Source organism: Sinohyriopsis cumingii, unplaced genomic scaffold (assembly GCF_028554795.1).
Source record: "Sinohyriopsis cumingii isolate HCF-2022 unplaced genomic scaffold, ASM2855479v2 utg002183l, whole genome shotgun sequence".
NCBI classification, from domain to species: Eukaryota; Metazoa; Mollusca; class Bivalvia; order Unionida; family Unionidae; genus Sinohyriopsis; species Sinohyriopsis cumingii.
Genome location: NW_028316148.1, coordinates 273,811 through 284,954, shown reverse-complemented (window position 1 = coordinate 284,954; position 11,144 = coordinate 273,811). Strand labels below are relative to the sequence as shown.

The 11,144-nt window shown below is 36.7% G+C and overlaps 1 protein-coding gene across 1 annotated transcript in view; it reads right to left on the bottom strand.

The window, feature by feature from the left end:
* Positions 1-318: 318 nt before the first annotated feature.
* Positions 319-11,144, bottom strand: part of LOC149770963 (uncharacterized) — a 61,795-nt gene continuing 50,969 nt past the window's right edge. Inside the window, exon 12 of the transcript XR_016418426.1 lies at positions 319-413. The gene's annotated coding sequence lies outside the window, so the exon portion shown is untranslated. The remainder of the gene's footprint in view (positions 414-11,144) is intronic.

The following is an 11,144-nucleotide window of genomic DNA, read 5'->3' as shown; positions in this document are numbered from 1 at the left end:
GTCAAAGCTTGTTGTTTTCACTCTTTCTTGCGTTACTGTTTATTCGAGCCTAAGCACGTAACATAAGAATATATATATATATATATATATATATATATATATATATATATATATATATATATATATATATATATATGTACCACATTCATTAAAATAAGATGGCATTTGAAGTGTTGGTATAAAGCACATATTACATTTAAAAAGGAGAAAATAACAAGAAAATGATTTTCATGTAAAATATTTTTTTTATAGAAACTAACATTTTTATACCAAAAGAAAAACAACAAACAACCATACTCAATCCAGGAAATAAATATTATTGAGCTCCACCCTGTGTCGTCTGATGTCATCTTTGTCAACACTGCTGTCTCTCTCTCTCTCTCTCTCTCTGGCACAAATCAAACACTGCAACTCTGTGGAAGAAAGAAAACAATGACATCAGATAAGGAGCAAGATGATGAAGCAACATTTCATCTACTAAACTGTGAGTTAATTGGAGAATTTGATAGAGTGATGGCTGAGACATTTGTTAATGAAAATGATCATTCTGCGTCCAAATGTGAGCTTGTTACAGAAGACAAATTTGTACACCATGAGCCGGATGATATACTGAAATTTATAGAAAGTAAACAGAATGCAAAAAATTTAATAAAGACACTTTTTGATGTAAGGCTAGTGACAGAATTCTTGCAGTCAAAAAATGAATTCAGAAATTTACACGAGATACACCCAGCTGAACTGGATCAGCACGTGGCTGGTTTTATACTCAACGTTAGGAGAAAAGATGGATCTGAGTTTGAACCGAACAGCTTAAGAACTATCATCAGCTCCATTGATCGCCACCTTAAAATCAAGAAATATGCAGGTACAATCATGAGAGGAACAGAAAAAAATCTTACATTAGCTAGGGAAGCTCTTCGGACTAAGCAAAAATATTTAAAATCTAAAGGAAAAGGAAATAAACCCAATCAGAGTCAACCAATTACAGATGAAGAAATAAATGCCTTGTATACCAAAAAACTATTGGGGATGGAAACACCTGAAGCCATTGTTAACACACTATGGTTTAACAACTCTCTGCATTTTGGTTTGAGGGGAGTCACTGAACATTACAATCTGAAATGGGGATGTAAGAGTCTAAAGAAGATGTGAATGGCCTCAAGTATCCTGAACTCAATGAAAAGCAGACAAAAACAAGAACAGGAGACAATGTCAATGACATCAGGGATATTAATCCCAAGATTTATGAAAACAAAATCTACAGAGAGAGAGATCCACTTGCTACACTTCATGCTGAGCTAAGACCAGCAGATTTTTGTCAACGTGAAGATCCTTTCTATATTGCGCCCAACTCTATGCCAGTCTCAGCGACAAACCCAAGATGATTTAGGAAACAAGTCGTTGGAATTAACAAACTTGAATGCATCATGAAAAAATGAAAGAAAACGCAAATATTACAGAAAGAAATTAACAAACACTAGTAGCCAAAATTACCTAATTCAGAAGAGACAAAACATTCCCCCAACTGATATCATGCAAATTTGAAGCCACAAAAATGTACAGTCTATAAACAGCTACTCAGACATTAGTGAACACACAACAACAGACGTACTCCAATTACCTGAGCAACACAGGCCACCCAAGTAATAATGATGTGAATCCCCACCCCTACAACAAAGAAATTTCAAACTGCACATAATCAGATTTTATTATATCAAGTTCCCAAACGTGTAATGTTCAACAGAATCAGATTAGCAGCAACCCATTCTATGGATCAAACCTCCCCCGTACAAAATATGTTTGTTATGAACCTCCTGCATAACATGAACGAGATCCCTAACTTGATCAACTTCTTTCAACAGGTGAATTCTCGAACAGTGCCCACACAGCGGAAACGTAGGAGAATTATTGAAAGTGACACTGATAGTCAGTAGGAATAACGAAATATGGACAGAAACTATATCAGTCAAATGTAGTTAGGGTTACATTGTTTAATTACCTCTTGTTCCTTCATTATTTTGATGTTCCTAGCTCGAATCGTAGTGTTGCTATGGATGCAAATGGCCGCCATGCTACTGTTCATGACAACGAACGCTGCAAATTCACTGTTTCATGCACAATATTATTTAAAAAAATTGGATGTTAACTATCAGTCTTGTGTTTTCATTTCGTTTAACATTGCTAAAGGAAACATATAGCAATTAATATGAATGAAGTGTACAGGAAATTATGAATCACTACAGAACTTCTTGTTTGAGCGTCCATTCATGCGATGGGTTGTGAAGAGTTCACTCCCTTAAAGTGCACTGCTTATGGCCGTCAGTTTTATCTCCCATATAAAATTAAAACTTGTATGTGGTATACATTTTTCATTGAAAGAGACTCGGGCAAGCCTCGTTTTCTTTTAATTAAAAATTATATATATATATATATATATATATATATATATATATATATATATATATATATATATATATATATATATATATATATATATATGCGTGTGTGTGTGTGTGTTTGTGCGAAACTTCTGGAATGTCACGATTGTCAGAATTGTTCATTAGGCCAACACTGAATGGAAACAGTAGTGGATAAACAGGTATTTAGCCAAAGGATTTTTCTTTATAGTCGACCACACGTGAACTACTACAGATAGGTTATCACTAGTCATACAAATCAGGGATAAAAATGGATCATTTCACTGTAAATTAGTACTCAAGGGTCTAAATGGAGTATACCTGTATTAAACCTTTGTAGTGTAAGACAAGAATGTTTGGTTTGGTTCCCTTTTAACAGAAAAACAAGTGTTTGGTGTCAATTGTGACATAAATTGATATGAATTAACTGGGATATAACTTATGGTTGATACTAGCAGCCAAAGATCTCAAGTGGGAGCAGAAATTAATTCACATGTGGATGTAACTGTTAACACAAACGAATCTGTTAAATACAAGTCCATAACTAATGGAATTTTTTTTTTGGTTTCAGGCGTGATTGCATTACAGTTATTTCAATGTTCAGATATATAATGTTAGTCAAATCTAAATATTTTGCGTTGTATCTACATGCACTATTTATATGTTCCACAGCGACAGTGACATAGGCCTGCAGTATTACATTTGTCCGTCTGTTTATCACATCTTGGTTACGTTTTGCGTTTAGGTCACTTTGGAGTACAGTGGTTGGTCATCAGTGTGCCGTGAATACACTTATATTGGAATAAAGAGCAAACAAATTTAAAGATTTGGTTCTACCAAAAGTGGTGGACTTGTAGTGACTTTGATATCGACAATACTCCTTATTTTGGAATGTTTTCTTAACTTGAATTTTATTATATCATTCCCGATTAAAATATCTGTGTTTTATGTAGTTATAATGGATATTTGAAACTTAATTAGTAATTTATTTATCTCAAGAAAGGAGGGAGGCTATGAAGCTACGTTTCCCATCCAATTGTCTTCTCGGAAAAGTTCATATAAATAAGATGGATCAAGAGCAAGCTGTCTTATGTACCAATATAAAATAATACAAAATTCATCCTCCAAACAAACATGAGGTCCCCCAACCCCCCACAAAAAATTATCCATAACGGGGGTGACATGAAAAATCCAATCGACGAACTCATTTGACTACTACAGGCATAACAAAAGCCATACGTTTCATCCGTCGACAGACTTTGAAGTATTAGAGAATAAGGAACGTTTATTAAAACTCGTTACTTGTCATCAATTTGGAGTGATCAGCATTGAAAACATCTATATTATGTTCTCAAACACGCAGTATAACTATTTATCACTGAAATATTTCCTTTAAATGACTGTTCCGAAGACCGGGGAAATGAATCTGAAGTCCTCTCGTGACCATGTTCTAAGTTAGAAGATTACGTTTTGAAGCTTTGGCGCCTTATAAAGATCTTGTCGTTTGTACTGAGGTTCATGGTGTCATAACATATTGTGGTTCTGGACTTTTCCCCTCATAATTTAATTAATGGCATCAAACGTACAACCACGAGATTCCCCGTGTAAGCTATCATACATTTTCATTACGTTCTCGGTACACATAATTATGGGGATCAAATCTTTCTAAACTCTTAACTTTGCTCTGAGTAAAGAAATGCAATATTTTCATTATAAATAAAGCTCGACTCGCCAGATTATTTAGCTCCTCAACATATTAAAACCGCGAAAAACGTCAAATAAACAAGGCGTTAAGGGCAATGGTGTCTTCAGCATGTTGCATGTGCAAGTACGACCTATAATGCCAAATGAACTCTCTTTCAAAGTGTACACATATTTATGTTTATTCCTTCAATATACATTTGAAGGGAATACATTACACACACACACACACACACACACACATATATATATGAAATGTGTATCATCTATTAAGAAATATATAATTAAACATCATGGTTGATTTTTACACATGCGAATAAAAACAAGAATGGTTAGCTTTTATGCTTTAAATAAATAAGAACAGTCTTAACAATAAAATTGCTGACGAATTATTTTCTAGAGTCGTAGTAATAATGCCGTAAGTAAGAAGAGAAATGGTTCATGCAATTTAAGTTTTGCTTTTCTTAACTAAATAAAAGACTAATTTCTAGCCGAGCTTTAATGGAAACTACGTTGTTGCATCTCGTGGGTCGGTGGTTCTTTCCGGAGTTTTCTCGGGTTTTCCTCCATAATTAATACTGGCCGCCATGTATAGCCTACCGTGTGCTGAAAAATGGCGTTAATCCCTACAACAACAACAACAACAACGTCGTTGCAACAAAAGCCTTTTGGACACAAATTAGAGATATGAAGGGTATTTACAAATATCTGAATATCAGTGGGCTGTACAAAAGAATCATTTTTACTTATACTATTGTATCTCCTCCTAAATGTAGTTCACACCTTTTACACACTCTGAATGTCGGATTAAACAATATTTAGATGCCATCTTTTTATTTACTTGCTTGGTATGTTGTTTTTACACTGTAAAACTGCACTTCAACGCATTGGAAACTATAAAATAGGCTACCCCTCAGCGAATCTTTTGACGTTACATCATTGTGCGCGTGAACCTAAGTAAAAGCAGCCTGATAATGGAAGAATCATACGTAATGCTAAAGGATCAAACATAGTTTAAATTATAATGGAACTTAAATGTGAGGTCTTGTCTTCATTTTAAATTAATACTTAGCATTGATTTTCGGGCGAAATGAAAAGCAAGGAACAGCTAAACAGAGGATGATTATATATTTTAAATTTAGTAACAGACTTTCTAATAATAACGAAGATTTTGTTTGATAAGCATTAAGAACTTTCTAGAAGGTTATTTTCCATTAGGTAATGTTGTTTTAGAAAATGTTATTTGTCACCTGAGGTCATGTAAAGGGCTGTGTAATCTTGGCACTAAAAAGATTATTCGTTCGTGCTTAAGATCTAGCAGAATCAATTTGTATGATTGTTGTGACCAGTACTTTATCTGGGCTGGAACTTATTTCTTTAAATTGTTGAATTCAAGTTATTTTCTCTGGAAATACAGAGTGCTTATTAAAAATAATATTCTTGGACACAGACATTCATTTGGATTTATAGTGAATTCCAACGGTAGTTGTATTACTGTTCGTTTTCATTTTCAATTTGTATATTTGGGAAATAAATTATATGTTGAATTTTAGAAGAACTTTCACTCTTTTCTGTTTCATCTTTTAAGTTAACATAGTCGTAACGCGTTAGAGCAAATTTACCAATGTGCCCTGCGAAAGTACAATAATGATTCTAATACATCGTAAAAATAAATCCCATTCGAACGAATGAAACTATCAAAGGGAAGTAACTCTCTCAGTACGTGTGATATGTTCATTTTGCTTTTTCTATATACTTCCTTTGTAAAATGGTATACAATTGTATTGATGGGTGTCGGGTCGAAAGGGTATGACATGAACTCGGTGCCAACAATATTATAATCAGTTTACAGTGAATATGAAACTGTGGTGTACCTTATTTCAATAGACAATTTTAAGACACCGTATTCTCCGAGACAGTTCAGATAAATCCTGACTAATTAGATGTAACTAAGTTAAGGTGACTCATCCCCACCCCATACACCTTAACAAAAAGCTATTACTAGTGTCTGCGAAGGCGACCTTATGTACCAAAAGTTCCATATATGGATGAAATCAGGGACCGGCAGACCTGATAGAGCAGATGGGCTTTGATATACATTATAAGAATATGTCAACGATTAAGCGTTACGATATTTATCGCAAATATTATCATCCAAGTATAAAGCTTATGTATGACATCTAGTGTACTAATAACTTGTTTGGACTGTATTGAGTATTTTGTGCTTTAGTTTGTTTAGTGTTCTTTTCTCTGCTCCCACCTCCCAACTATCCTGTGTTTGTAAATGTCGGTCTTAACTAATGCTTATCTATACAGTGTAGATGTAGTTTTAGAATTTACGTGCAAGGTTTCCAGCGTTTTGCATGTAACTTATCGAACACATGCCAGTTTATAACTAACGATGTTAATTCCGATATAATCGTGAAACAGATCCTTGGGGAAATACATTTATAAGACATTGTCAATAGTTTTAAACAGTACTGTTGTTTGCTAGCTACTGGGTACAAGTGGCAGTAGCTATCATTGGTAGTCTGGGCAACACAAACATATTATCTTTAGATGAGGTTTTTCAATCGACTATTTGACTAATTTTACTTTATTTTAGAATGTTCGCGTTGTCAGAAACGAACAATGACTTGCTGTACATTGCAAGACTAGAAACCACTAATTTTTGGAACTAAAGATGGATGATGGATCTGTGAAGTTCATCAATAGAACTCCCTTATATATATATATATATATATATATATATATATATATATATATATATATATATATATATATATATATATATATATATATATATATATATATATATATATATATATTTATGGAGTTCTATTAACTTAGCATACCCATGAATCTATTATTACTGGATCTTATTTTCAGAGTTCATGTGTATGCGACCCTCTCTCCCTCACTCCCTCTCCCACAGAGAGAGAGAGAGAGAGAGTACATGTTTAGCATCGAGAATTATTACTTACCCGATTATCGAAAGCTACATGAAAGGACATCTTCATGTAGATATGAAGATGTATTTAACAATACCTGAATGTAACATATGTCATACTTTGTCGTAATGCTGACAATCATTCTTGACCATTTTAGCAAACGTTAAGTCGACTGTAGCTGCTCAATAAGTGTTCTCCAAAAGGTTTCTTACTAAAGGTTAATTTCTACAGTAATTTAATATAAGGGACCTCCAAAAGTAGACTGCTTAATAAATATTCATTTCTCAAGTACCATAACGTAGTGGACCGCCAAATGGCATCTAGTCAATAAATTTGGCTTTCTGTCTAAATTAATAACGTAAAAAGCCACTAAAGTAGATTGTTTAAGACAACAGTTTGTTGAATAAGGTGACCTCTAAGGCAACTTTGAATGTAAAGTCTTCCTTAATATTTTTGTTCAAATACCTTAGATATATTTCGTCCACTGATATTATATCCATATCTTTCGTAATTTGCCCTTCGTTATTGTCCTCGCTTGGAGTATTTGCATCCGTAGAACCCGTACTAGTTGTTAGATACGACGATTTTAATATTGAAATGCAAATTTGTTTTGTAAAGACAGTGATGAAAAGAAGAATGACAGGTGCGAGATGATAAAACGAGATGGATTAAAATGAATAAAATCAATCAAGGAATACCTCATTGCAAGCCTCATGTGGGATGTTATCGATGCTCATTTACTATGTCCAACAGTTGACATGAGTACCTGTGTAATATACAGATCTATTTGTCATCTGAAAGCAATATTTTCTAAGATGAAATATCTTGTTCTGAACAATTTGTTTCGTCTCAATGGTCCTTTTGCTTTCATCGTACACGGTAAGACCAGGTCATGTCGACCTCCTCAGTGTTCTGTTGGTTTAGGCAATTGGCTCCCGGTGCTAAGCCGGATGTGTACGTATGTATTGTAACCAAGCTCTGCATGGGAACCGTTGGCACAGCCTTAGGCTTCAGCTTTTTAAATTGGAACTTTGTTTCAAAGCTTTGAGTGGTCTTTCTCTTTCTATTTTCTTTCCTTCCTTGATTTTGCTTTCGTTGCTGTTTTTGATCTTTGTGTTGTTCAGTGCTGGCCCGTTTGCATTATTGTATCTTTTGTATGTTTGCATTTTTGTGTGACTTGTATGTTTGTCTTTTTGTATATCTTGTATCTGTTAGATTTGTTAATGGTCCAAATACGTAACTTATGAATGACTTCATCGCCAATGATCGCTTTGCATATCGCAGCACCGACACTGAAACAGCTACCTCTGCCTGAGATCATTATTATTATTATTCAACGAATTCGTAGTAATTGTATTTTACAATACTATCACTGTCTGTCGCTTTTGTAATAATACCTGCAATGACAGAGTAAAGCAATTATGTCCATACATTTTCTTGCTAAGCCCAATCAAGCTGCAGAAACACGTACATCATCTGACTCAGCTTACACCCATTTTAAAGCTTTGCATCTATTACACCGATTTTGTTTTTCATCTTCTGACTAGATCATTTGTAATATGGACATATCCGATTCGATCGATTACATGCCAGATAACACTTACGAATCGATCACATAACAGAGATTCGCAAGAATCGATCATATACCAGAGATTCGCAAGACGCGGATGCATTTTGTTCTGTGTCAAGTTTATCATATATCGTACCGATGTAACCAGACCAGGTAGCAGGAAGATACACCATTGGATATTTGGACACCTGACTCCAAATTCGACCGTGCTACGTATGCATGCTGCGGCATTACTGATGCATGTTCAGTTTCCTCTACCAGATTCTGAGTTGTGGTCCAGGTTGGAGGGTACAATATTGATAATGTCTACAAACCGCCCAGTGCCCACTGGGACAACAATATGCTTCCAAATCTCGAACACCCAGCCGTCTATATTGGTGACTTCAACAGTCATCACGCTGACTGAGGCTATTCACACTCCGATGAAGACAGGGAACACTTCGTAGAGTGGGAAATGAACAATGACCTCCTTCTGATGCACGACTCCGAGCAACGTGGGACCTTTCATTCTGCTAGATCGCAAAAGGACTACTCACTGGACCTCTGCTTGGTCAGCTCCTTTGGTGACTATCTCCAGCCAGTAAGCCAAACTATTCTAGTCAAATTTCCACACAGTCAGCACAGACCAACACGTATCCATATTTTACTTTTGCTGCCGGCTATACACAGCTCTTCACACCAACGTTGGAACTTCCGCAAAGCAGACTGGACGAAGTACACTGACATCATGAAGTGTAGCATAGTCACTATACCATCTCGCTGAATCCCAATCAAGGAATCCTACCACCGCTTCCAAAGAGCTATATTCAAGGCAGCCACTCAGCTTGTCTCTCGTGGTCGTGTCAAGTCCATACACTCTGTTTGATGAAGAATATCTGGCTCTTCTCAAGGAATATGAAGCGTCTGGAGGCCCAGACATAGCAGATCACGTGATCGATTCCCTGGACACTGCCAGGTGCACTCGCTGTGAGGAAACTACAGGATCACTCAACTTTACGCGCTCCACCCAGAAATACTGGAGCTTGATTCGATGACTTGGTACCGCTCAACAACCACCAGTTCAAGCTTCCCCTGTTGTCAAGCCAAATTATGTGGCTGGCCACATATTACAAGTGGCAAAAGCACCCTTAGAGAAACAGCACCGACGTCAAGTACAAGATAAGTGCCGAAAATACTGCCGTCAGAAGTCAGATGAACTAGATCAAAATACTCTAGAGGCATTTGCAACAACATAACTTAAAATGGTGCTATGCAGCATCAAATCAGGCAAAGCAACATGATATGACAACATCCTTCCTGCGTTCCTGATGCATCTTGGCCCGAAGGCAAATTAATGGCTTGCCGCTTTTTACACCCGGATTGTTAGGGAAACGTGCATGCCGACTCTGTGGCGAAAGTCAAAGATTATTACAGTTCCAAAGCCTGACAAAGATCGCCACAATGAGGCGAGTTATCGGCCGATCTGCTTGCTTTCAGTCTGTTTTAAGATACTGGAGCGCCTGATTCTCCAAAGAATTGGTCCTGACTTGGTGACAATCATAACTGTTGAGCAGGTAGTCTTCAGGCATGGCCGTAGCACTTGTGATCAAGTCCTTGCCCTGACTACATTTGCTGAAAACGGAATTCAGAGTAACCTTAAAACTAGAGTTGTTTTTTTCTGGATTTAACAGCGGCATATGACACGGTCTGGCTTGCAGGACTGCTGTTGAAAATTTAGACAGTATTGCCGTGCTAGATAGTTGAGATTATTAAATTATTCCTTTGCAACAGGCGCTTCAGAATGTACATCAGAGAGAGAGAGCTGCAGCTGGTGGATGCGTCAGACTAATGGACTCCCAAAAGGGTCTGTTCTTTCACCAAATTTGTTCAATGTCTATATCAATGACTTACCTGTAACACAGTTGCGCAAGATCATGTATGCAGATGACATTGCTCTCCGGACCCAAATTTGCTTATTTACTGAGTTTGAGGGGTTACTGAAGAAGGACCTGGATGACATGACGAGCTTCTTCAAGAAGAAGCGTCGACAGCCAAGCGCAACAAAGACAGTCTTCCACCTTAACAATGGAAATGCAAACCGTGAGCTTTGCATCCTCCTCAATGGGCAGTAAATAAAACACACCCAACATCAACATACCTTGGTGTGACTCTGGACAGATCAATGACATTCTACAACCACCTGAAGAAAATTGCATCAAAACTTTGCACTCGAAACAAACTACTGGCTCAACCTGGGGCGCTAGCTTCTCAGACACTCAAGACATCAGTACTGGCCCTCTGTTATTCGACATCCGAGTATTGCGCTCCTGTCTGGACTCGATCATCTTACACTAAGTTAATTAATGTCCAGCTCAGCACAACAATGCGCATAACCTCTGGAACACTACGTCCTACTCCTTTACATGGGCTGCTGGTAATCAGTAACATCCCTCCTCCACATCTGCGTCGCCAGGAAGCAACTCACACAAATGTTGGCTATGGTCTATGCCACTGAGAAACTTCCAC